Source organism: Neovison vison, chromosome 8 (genome assembly GCF_020171115.1).
Source record: "Neovison vison isolate M4711 chromosome 8, ASM_NN_V1, whole genome shotgun sequence".
Taxonomy (NCBI): domain Eukaryota; kingdom Metazoa; phylum Chordata; class Mammalia; order Carnivora; family Mustelidae; genus Neogale; species Neogale vison.
In genome coordinates, this window is record NC_058098.1 from 61,130,363 (window position 1) to 61,142,501 (window position 12,139).

Here is a 12,139-nt window from a genome sequence, read left to right on the forward strand (position 1 = left end):
GAGAGTTAAGTCACAGGAAAGGATCACTGAGAAATTGTTTGTCTGATCACATGGATTTGGTACTTAGTAGACTATGTAATAAATGGGCTGTGAGTCCTCAGGAGATTTCTGGGCATTTCAGTTCTGAGATTCCATGACTACGTTAATGGAAACCATATTGTGTACTCTGTATGGAAGTGTAAGCTAGAGTGCTTTTTTATTGATTTGAGTATATGAGAAAGTGGCTTATTTGCTCAATTTCATTGGTTATACAGCAGTTGGCTTTTAAAATAAAATAAAATTTAAAATACCAGTTGATATTTTAAAATAAAATAACTTTTTAAAAAATGTGCCATTAAATAATCAATTTCATAGGGTTGATTAGGAAAATATAGATGTGGCACGCAGATGGCTCAGTCAGTTAAGCATCTGCCTTTGGCTCAGGTCATGGTCTCAGGGTCCTGGGATTAAGCCCTGCATGGGGCTCCCCTGCTCAGCTGGGAGTCTGCTTCTCCCTCTTCCTCTGCCCCTCCCCTCACTTGTTCTCTCTCTGTCTCTCACTCTGTCTCTCTCTAACTCTGTCTCCCTCAAATAAATACCAATAAAAAAAAGAAGAAAATATAGAGACACTGTATTTTCCTGGACAATGTAGGCAATTCTAAACCAAAGTCTATACTACCCTTGGAACATCTCACCCTTCCCCGTGCTCTATACTAACCCACTTAATAAAGAGCTGCTAAGAAAACTGGCAGTGTGGTCATAGAGCCTCCAAAAACAAACTTTGGAGGAATCCTATGACTTATCTGAGAGAATCACTTGTTCCCATAAGAGCAGGGCTCTACCACTTTATCACTACTTGACGCCTTCCTCCCCAATCCTGGGATGCACTTGACTGTAAAGGGAATCATATATTGTGGAGAGCTCACTCAGTCCTTTTAGATCTAGCCAGGTAACATGACCCATGACCTATCTTTGGACTTCACTCTCGAACCTCATACCTTAGAACTACTACAGAATTCTCCAGCTTGTACTGGAATTGGTATGAACACAGAACAATTACCAAACATATTGCAATGGCCAACTATAGTTATTCTAAAACCGGGGAAAAAAAGGATAATGAAGGAGCAGCTGGGTGAAGTATCTTCAACTTCTCTGTTGGAAGAACCATTAAAGAAGGAGGGTGGAGATTAAGTAGTCCCTCGAGAGACTCAACAGAGGCAAGAGCAAACAAACTTGGTGAACCCTGCCCTAGACACGTATCCCAGTCCCGCATTTTTATGGGCATGCACACTGAGGCAGTGACTTTTTTACTACAGTCACCAGCTGTCTCGGGGGAGAATTGCTCATCACCCCAACTGGCTACACACCATGGAGGAACTGCCCTCTGCTAGCGTGAGAAGTGCTGAGACAAGACTTTGCATCCGGGGGGTGCTGGGTGAATGCAATTTCCTTATAGAGTGTCTAAGTTGTAATTGGATACTTGCAAAAGCTTCTGCTTGTGATGGTGTCCATGTTGCTGTTCCTGGGACCCATGAGGAGTGAGGATCAATCTCGACAGGAACCAGAGCACACGAAACACTCCACAATCCAGCGAGCTCATCACTGTGTTGCTAGCTATAACATGGTCCTTTCTTCCCCCTGCTGAGTAGAAATTGGTAGGAAGAGATTAAAAAGCCTGTAACTGTAATGGAACACAAAAGGTCATCAGGAGAGGAAACCAAGGTCTAACTCAATAAAGGAGGGAAGAAAAGAGAATCATTTTGGAAAGCTTTGTTAGGAATAGGTTCTTAGTTTAAATTTACTTTTTGTTTAAGAAGTTCATCATCATCTTGCCATTTGTGACACATGGATGGACCTAGGGGTTGTAATGGTAAGGGAATGCAATAGAAGAGAAATTGACACCATATGACTTCACTTATATGTGGAATCTGAAAAAACAGTACAAATGATAAACAAACTAAAAGCAGAATCAGATAACAAACTGATGGTTGCCCAAAAAAGAGAGTTGAGGGGATAGGCAAAATGGGTAAAGGGGAGTGTGAGATACAGGGTTCCAGTTATGGAATGAATAAGTCACCTCAAGAAAAGGTACAGCAGAGGGTACCTGTATGGTACTGTCATGGCCTGTATGGTAATGGAGGGTAACTAACTACATGTGTGGTGAGCTTAGAAAAGCGTGTAGAGAAGATGAATCACGAGTTGTACATCTGAAACTAATGTTAACACTGTGTCTCAATGCTAGTCACACACACACAAAAGAAACCATCCCAAGACCAAATTTTGTCATAGTCTAGACAAGTGTGTCTGGTGTAGAGTGAAAACAGGCATGGAGCCTTCAGAAGCTCTGAGTGCAGAGTCGAGCTGAGATCCCCTGACCAAAGGCCTGAGTGGAAGGAAGTGTCCAGCGTGACTCCTGGGCTGGGCCAGAGACAATGGGAGCTCTGCATACAGTTTTCTCTGGCCAGCCTGCCCTGCAGTGCGGGATGGAGCCCAATGGGGGGATGTGGCTCATGGCCTGAAGAACCTTTCAGGCTTCAGGAGCCATTTGGCCGATAATTTACATACCTCCCTTTTTAGACATAATAATCATTCAGAAAGAGAGAGAGAGAATGAGTGCAAGGTGAGAAATGTCATAACAGGAGTAAAATGACATTCATGCAGAATATGAAAAGCTAGTAATCCCAACTGTTTTCCTCTACTTTGGGATATTTTAATAAATGATAAATGAGAAAATCAAACCTTTCCTACTAGCACACAGGAAAATGAAACTCCCATAACATGGTTGGCCTCACACCCAGCGGGGCTTGGCTGCCTTCATCTCTGGTTATGTGGCACAAGGGTCCCAGCTTTTAGCATATGAGAGTCTAGGCATGAGTATTTAGTTTAGTGTTATTTGACATTCAAATCTCCAGTTTCTTGAGATGACATATAGGAATTCGAGTGCCGTGTGTCCTGGAACTCTGCCTGTGGTGGCGGGGAAGATTCCTGGGAAGGAAACAATGGAAGGAAGCTTAATATTTACATTTAAGCTTTTAAAACGTGTCAGTCTGGGCTTTCCCATTATTGCTATGATTTTTGGAGAACTTTCTGAGGAATCAGATGTTCAAATCATATTTTATTACAGTGATTGTATTCAACAAGGACAAGATCCAAGCAAACCATCAGCATTACTGGCCAACCCAGGAGCTTTGCAGGCTCATGGCAACACATGGCCATTAGCAACAACCAATGCCACTTCGTATCTCCCACCATGGAGGGGAGAGGGCTGCAGAGTGTTTGCCAATGTCATGTACCTGGATTCCTTGTTTCTTCTCCTTCATAGAAGCCAAAAGACACTGTGAGTCAGAGGGAGATGATGTCCAGCTTTCCATGTGGTGCCAGATTTGTCAAATGAATCAGAACTGCCTTCTATTATGACCCCAAGGGTGCCTTTGGAGTATTAACAGATTGGCCAGAACAGTGCAGAGAGTAAGTTTTATCTGGTTTAAAAGGCCAAAGCTCTGTACCACACCAAGTTCATCCACTTACCCAGGGCTTAAAGACTGACTGTGTGTGTATCATAGCTTTGTCACAAGGTGCCAGAGTTTGAGGCTCAACACCATGAACTTGGATATCTGTGACAGATGCTTGTCACTCACAGCTGTCTGTGTCTTCTAGACTGCTAATAAATAATTGTCAGGGAATACATCCCTGGAGTTGCAAAGAGTTATGTGTTCTGCATACTCCAATGACATCCTTTAAGGGCGGCTGTTTTGTCTTTGAATCAGGCAAACTCTCAGAGGGAAAATCATTCTGCACAAAAGCATATAATGAGTAACTTAAAATGGGGAATAATCAATTGGAATCAGAGTGGCTGCTCTGGATTCTGACTTAAGGGAAAAATCCAGAGCTAAAAATACATTTTTCTATATCACACCCACACATTCTTCATATCCATAATTTATAGTTTTTTTCTATACTATCGTAATTAATGTCTTTATTTATTACAATCACAAAATGGGGTGTGTGTGTGTATTCCTTTTTGGCCTCAAAGTATGCTTCACTGTTCCCTTGTTATATTGGTCTCCTAGGACTGCCATACAAATTACTGCAAAATGAATATCTTAAAAACAACAGAAATTTATACTCTCAGAGTTCTTAAGGCTAGAAGACTAAAGTCAAAGTGTTAGAAGGACCATACTCCCCTTGAAGGATCTAGGGAAGAGTCTTCCCATGGGTCATCCAGTGTCTGCTGGTTCTAGGCTTTCCTCCACCCACAGTGGTATAACTCCTATCTCTGCCTCTGTGCCCACATGACCTTCTCTGTGGGTCCTCTCCTTTTCTTATAACAACACTGGCCATTGGACTTAAGGTCCACCCTAAAGGACTGAGATCCCATCTAACTAATTCCACCTGCAAAATTATATTTCCAAGTAAGGTCACATTCCAAGATTCCAGATGGACATGAAATTTTGTAGGACCACATTCACCCCCATGACAAATGTTGATATGAATGAGTTGATGATTTGGGGCATCCATTTGGCCTACAACTGACAAACGTGGGGTTAGATAACAGCAATTCTGTGCTGCTATGATGTGTTGGTTGTTAGCATTTGCAAATCGAAAGATTCCAGAATCTCATAAAGTGACCCTTGGATATACTTGGGAAGAATCTGGAGAACAATGGCACCTTATTAGTCTCACAGCTCATGGTCCTGTGAAGCAATGTTGAGAAAAGTGTGATGTTGGAAGGCATTACTTCTTGAAGCTATCATGTTCTAGTTTGGGATGTGTCCCATGGTGACCAGCTGTTAGTGTAGTCCTGAAGAACTCCCTTGTGATCTGTGGACTTCATTAAGAGTAGGGACTGAGACACCCCTCCCACACACACAGACACAAATACACAACTCTGAAGTTTCTGGAAACCACACTTGTCATTATCTCTCTTGGACTACCCTGTTAACATAGGGACAAGAGCTTCTAGATGTGAGCTTCTGTGTCAGTAACCAAATTGGCTCAGCCAAACCTCTTTATTAAAAACACAGGGAAAAACAAAGTTCAGAAGACATGAAAATGTATTCAACTCATGCTACTAATAGGCTTCATTTTACCTTGTGTCAAGTTCTGATTAAGTAAGCAGGATTGGGAAAATGTGAAGAAAATAAAGAGGGAGCTCAAAGAGACAAAGCACAAATAGAGAAAAGGAAAGAATAAAAGAAAAAAAAGATGAGAAATGCCTTAAATATCCATTTATACTAGAAGAATTTTCTTCAAAAAACAAGATGACTTAAGAAATTATCATAAAACAGGGCGCCTGGGTGGCTCAGTGGGTTAAGCCACTGCCTTCGGCTCAGGTCATGATCTCAGGGTTCTGGGATCGAGTCCCGCATCGGGCTCTCTGCTCAGCAGGGAGCCTGCTTCCCTCTCTCTCTCTCTGCCTGCCTCTCCATCTACTTGTGATCTCTCTCTATCAAATAAATAAATAAAAATCTTTAATAAAAAAATTAAAAAAGAAATTATCATAAAACATAATAAAATGTTACGTGAGTAGAATTTTACATGTGCATGCATGTGCGTGCATACAAAGTTTCCTTTCTCTCTCTCTTTCTCTTTCTTGCTTCACAAGAACTCCTGATCTACTTTATACATCAGGAAACTGAAGAAGTGGGGGGGGACAAAATGGTGGAGGAGTAGAAGACCCTGTTTCAACCGGTCTCCTAAAGTGAGCTAAATATCTACCAGAGCACTCTGAACACACAAGAAATCAGCCTGAGATGTAAGATTATACACTTCTAGATCTCTACAGGGCCAGAGGATCATCAGTGGAGAGGTACAGAGGAGCTGGGATTGTGGGACAGATATTGGAGGATAAACAAAAGGCAGAGGGATCCACCAGAAGGGAGCCACTGGAAAGTAAGACCACAATGAGAAAGTGCCCTGTGCTTGGGGACCAGCAAAAGCTTGGAGACCAGTGGTTGTGAGAAGGGAAGGGATGGATAACAGCACTCAAACAGAACAAAGGGACTTACTGGATAATTGCTAGAACCCGATGGCTGCAGGCACAAGCACAGACCTAAGCCCTCAGTCCCAGGGTGGCCTCAGCTGCCACCTACCTGAAAGGACCCAACACAAACCAGAGTCTGCAGTCCCTGGGGCTGCCAGGGGTGAGGGCACTGGGCGCAAGCTTGAAATGGTGGTCCCTGGGCCTGGCAGCTGCCATGGCTACTACAGCCATCTCTGCCTCTAATAGAGCTTGAATGAGCAGTCTCAGGAAATGTAGCCACCAGCACTGGTATCCCTCATGGGTTTGGCATCACAGAGGTAGAGAGACAAACGGGGGCCCAGGGTCACCACTTAGATGGTAGGCTGGGGGTGTGCACTGAATGTGGGAGTCTGTGTTCTGGACCATTCAGAGAGGAGCAGACTGTGGCTTCTCTCTGAGGCAGAGTTCTGGGTGCAGACAATTTACTTCACTCTGAGCCTCCAAAAAGGCTGGGAAAGCCACCAGAGAACAAAAGCCTGAAAAACTGGTTTCCAAGGAGCCCCTTGATTATGGGGTAGTGCAAATCCACCCAAGCAGAATCTACTGAAAAACAACGTGGCAGGCCTCTGCCCTAGAAGACAAGCTGAAAAGAACAAGAGGACAACAACCATAAAACTGTAAAACTGTAAAACCCCATTATCAGGGGAAAGCAATATATTAAGCCCCTGGTACTGACTCACAGACTGTATATTTCTTAGATACAGCTTTTGTCTTTTTTTTTTTTTAATTTGTTCTCATGAGTCTTCTTTTATTTTTTTTAACCTACTTACCATTTCAACTAGATGCTTAATACAGCATATTCCATAGTAATATTTTAACTTGTACATTTTTCATACATATGATTTTTTTCTTTTATATATCTATATATACTTATATAGATATAGACACAGAGAGATGTATATATAAGCTTCAATGTAGTCCTCTTTTCCCTATTCAATACCCTCTCTCTCTCCATATATATATATATAGATATAGATATCTATATATACATATATATATCTTCCTGGGTGTATCTTGCTATCTTTGTTAGAGGACTTTACTTTCCATAGACACATGGAAATTTAAACCTATATATATATATATTTATATATATTATATATTTATATATATATTTAAACCTATATATTTATTTTTATAAATATATTTATATTTTATATTTATATAAATTTATATTTATTTAAAAATATAAAATATAAATATATTTATAAATATAAATATATAGGTTTAAATATAAATATTAAATATAAATATAAATTTATATTTATATAAAAATATAAAATATAAATATATTTATAATATTTATATAATATATAATTGATATATAATATATAATAAATATATTATATATGTTTATATATTTATTATATATTATATATTTATATTATATATTACATATTTATAAATATATATTTATAAATGTTTATATATATTTTATATTTATGTATATATTTAAACCTATATATAGGTTTAAATTTCCCTGTGTCTATGGAAAGTTAAGTCCTCTAACAAAGATAGCAAGATACACCCAGGAAGAACTGAAATACTCTTCCTTGTCCACATGGAAGGATTCTAACCCCCTCCCCTTTTTATTTTGTGTTTTTATTTCTTTTTCTTTTGTCAGTCTTTCTTTTGGATTGTTTTTGTTTTTGTACTTCATAAATCTTTTCTTGGGGTTCATTTTGGCTGGGTTTTTCTTTTTTTCTTTTTCTTTTTTCTTTTTTTCTTTTTGGTGGTGACTTCTGATTGCTCCAAAACTTTTCACGGTGCACTTTGCCTGGACCATGGTTGATATTTTCAGCTATACATCCCCTCGACCACTTCTCACCAGAATGACAAAAAGGAGGAACCCCCAAAAAAGGAAAAATTCAGAGATTGTGACCTCTGCCACAGAACTATTGGATATGGACATAAGATGTCAGAAATAGAATTCAGCATACAGGTATGCAGACAATGGCTAGGTTGGAGAAAAACATTAGTGGCAACATAGAATCTTTAAGAGCAAAAGTGAGTGCTGATCTAGCAGAACTTAAAAATGCAGCCACTTTGGAAAACAGTGTGGAGATTCCTCAACAAATTAAAAACAGAACTTCCCTATGACCCTACAATAGCACTGCTGGGTATTTGCCCCAAAGATACAGATGTAGTGAAAAGAAGGGCCATCTCTACCCCAAAGTTTATAGCAGCAATGGCCACGGGCACCAAACTGTGGAAAGAACCAAGATGTCTTTCAACGGACGAATGGATAAGGAAGATGTGGTCCATATACACTATGGAGTATTATGCCTCTATCAGAAAGGATGAATACCCAACTTTTGTAGCAACATGAACAGGACTGGAAGAGACTATGCTGAGTGAAATAAGTCAAGCAGAGAGAGTCAATTATCATATGGTTTCACTTATTTGTGGAGTATAACAAATAGCATGGAGGACATGGGGAGATGGAGAGGAGAAGGGAGTTGAGGGAAATTGGAAGGGGAGGTGAATCATGAGAGACTATGGACTCTGAAAAACAATCTGAGGGTTTTGAAAAGGTGGGGGTGGGGGAGGTTGGGGGAACCAGGTGGTGGGTATTAGAGAGGGCATGGATTGCATGGAGCACTGGGTGTGGTGCAAAAACAATGAATACTATTATGCTGAAAAGAAATAAAAAATTTTTAAAAATGCTACCAGTGAAATCCAATCTAATCTAAATACTCTAACAGCTAGGGTAAATGAGGCAGAAGATGGAATTAGTGATCTAAAGGACAAACTGATAGAAAAGAATGATCAAGAGGAGGCCTGGAACAAACAGCTTAAAAGCCAAGAAAAGAGATTTAGAGAAATAAATGATGCCATGAAATGTTCCAGTGTCAGAATTTTTGGGATTCCTGAGGGTGTGGAGAGAGGAGACTAGAAAATATAGTTGAGCAAATCCTAGCTGATAATTTCCCTAATCTGAGGGATGGAACAAGTGTTCATGTCCTAGAGGCAGAGAGGAACCTCCTCCCCCAAGATCAGTGAGGATAGAGAGACAAACTGACATGTGATGTGAAATTCATGAATCATAAATTCAGGGAAAATGTCTTAAGGGCAGCTAGGTGGAAGAGATTTCTTATGTACAGAGGGAGGAACATTAAAATAACATCAGATCTGTCCACAGAAACCTGGCAAGCTAGAAAGGACTGGCAAGACCTATTCAGGGAACTAAATGAGATGAAGATGCAGCAAAGAATATTTTATCCAGCAAGGCTGACATTTAGAATGATGGAGAGATAAAGAGCTTCCAATACCGGGAAAGACTAAAAGATTATGTGACCACCAAACCAGCACAAGAAATATTAAGGGAGATTCTATAGAAGAAGGATCTCAAGAGTGATATAGACCAGAAATTTACAGAAACAGTCTATAGAAACAAGGTCCTCACAGGAAACATGATGACAAGAAAAACATATCTTTCAATAAATACTCTCAATGTGAATGGCCTAAATGCTCCCATAAAATGGCACAGGGTTGCACATTGGATAAAAAGACAGTACTCATCCATATTCTATCTACAAGAGACTCATTTTGAACCTAAAGATGCATCCAGACTGAAAGTGAAGGGATGGACAACTATCTTTTATGCCAATAGGCCTCAAAAGAAAGTTAGGATAGCAATTTTCATATCAGCCAAATTAGATTTTAAGCTAAAGACTGTAGTCACAAATACAGAAGGACACTACATCATTCTTAAAGGGTCTATCCAATAAGAAGATCTAATAATTGTAAATATTTATGCTTCCAACATAGGAACAGCCAACTACATAAGCCAACCATTAATAAAAATAAAGAGACATATTGATAAGAATACGTTAATTGTAGAGGATCTTAACACACCACTCTCAGCAGAAGACAAATAATCTAAGCAGAAAATCAACAAAGAAACAAGAGCTTTGAATGATACCTTGGCCCAGATGGACCTCATAGATACACAGAGAACATTCCACCCTAAAACAACAGAATATGCATTCTTCTCGAGCACACGTGGAACTTTCTCCATGGGTCTTTTTCATATACTGGGCCACAAATCAGGTCTCAACTAACACCAAAATATTGAGATTATTCCCTGCATATTCTTAGACCACAATGCATTGAAACTCAACATATTCCCTGCATATTCTTAGACCACAATGCTTTGAACTCAATCACAAGAAAAAGTTTGGAAGAAATTAAGACACTTGGATGCTAAAGACCAAGAATGTTTGGATCAACCAGAAAATCATCCTTCTCAAAAATGTTTGGATCAACCAGAAAATCAAAGAAGAACTTAAACAATTCATGGAAACAAATGAGAATGAAGACACATTGGTCCAAAACCTATGGGATATGGCAAAAGCAGTCCTAAGAGGGGAAATACATAGCCATCCAAGTCTCACCCAAAAAAATAAAAATCCCAAATGCAAAAACTCTCTTTACACCTTAAATAACTGAAGAACCAACAATAAATCAAGCCTACCCCATGCATGAAAAGGGAAAAATTAAGATTATAGCAAAGATCAATGAGTTAGAAACTAGAGAGAGAGTAGAACACATCAACAAAACTAGAAGCTGTTTCTTTGAAAGAATTAATAAGATCAATAAACCACTGGCCAGACTAACCCAGAAGAAAATAGAAAGGACCCAACTTAATGAAATTATAAATAAAAGGGGAGAGATCATGACTAACACCAAGGAAATAGAAACAATCATCAGAAATCATTATCAACAGCAATATGCCAACAAGTTAAGCAGCCTAGAAGAAATGGATGCATTCCTAGAAACCTATAAACTTGCAAGACTGAAACAGGAAGAAATTGACAACCTGAATAGACCAATGACTAGTAACAAGATTGAAGCAGTGATCAAAAACCTCCTAAAAACCAAAGTCCTGGAACCTGGGGAATTCTACCAAACATTCAAAGAAGAAATAATGCCTATTCTCCTGAAACTGTTTTGGAAAATAGAAACAGAAGGAATCTTTCAGACTCTTTCTGTGAATCCTGCATTACCTTGATCCCCAAACCAGGCAAAGACCCCATCAAAAGGAGAATTTCAGACCAATATCTCTGATGAATGTGGATACCAAGATTCTCAAAAAGATCCTAGCAAATAGGATCCAACAGTACATTAAAATGATTATCCCCACCATGACCAGGCGGGATTTATTCCTGGAATGCAAGGGTGATTCAACATTTGCAAATCAATCACTGTGATAGAATAAATTAATAAGAGAAGAGAGAAGAACCACATGGTTCTATAGATACAGAAAAACTTTTGACAAAATACAGCATCTTTTTTTTTTTTTTTTGTCAGAGAGAGATCACAAGCAGGCAGAGAGGCAGGCAGAGAGAGGAGGAAGCAGGCTCCCCGCCGAGCAGAGAGCCCAACGCGGGACTCGATCCCAGAACCCTGAGATCATGACCCGAGCCGAAGGCAGCGGCCTAACCCACTGAGCCACCCAGGCGCCCCTACAGCATCTTTTTTTGATTAAAACTCTTCAGAGTATAAGGATAGAGGGAGCATTCCTCAACTTCATAAAATCCATCTATGAAAAACCCACAGCAAATATCGTTCTCAGTGGGGAAAAGCTGAGAGCCTTCCCACTGAGATCAAGAACACACAAGGATGCCCACTCTTGCCACTGTTCAACATAGGACTAGAAGGCCTAGCAACAGCAATCAGAAAATAAAAAGAAAAAAAGATATTCAAATTGGCAAAGAAGAAGTCAAACTGTCTCTCTTCTCAGATGACATGATACTTTATGTGAAAAGTAAAACATACTCCACCACTAAATTATTAGAACTCATCCAGCAATTCAGTAATGCAGCAGGATACAAAATCAGTGCACAGAAACCAGTTGCTTTGTGGTTCCTGGGAGGCTCAGTGGATTAAGCCTCTGTCTTTGGCTCAGGTCATGGTATCAAGCCCTTCATCAGGCTCTCTGTCCAGCAGGGAGCCTGCTCCCCCACCTCTCTCTGCCTGCGGCCCTGCTTACTTGTGATCTCTCTCTCTCTCTGTCAAATAAATACATAAAATCTTAAAAAAAAAAAAAAAAGAAAGAAACCAGTTGCTTTTTTATACACTAACAATGAAACTGGAGAAAGGGAAATCAGAGAATCAATTCCATTTATAATAACACCA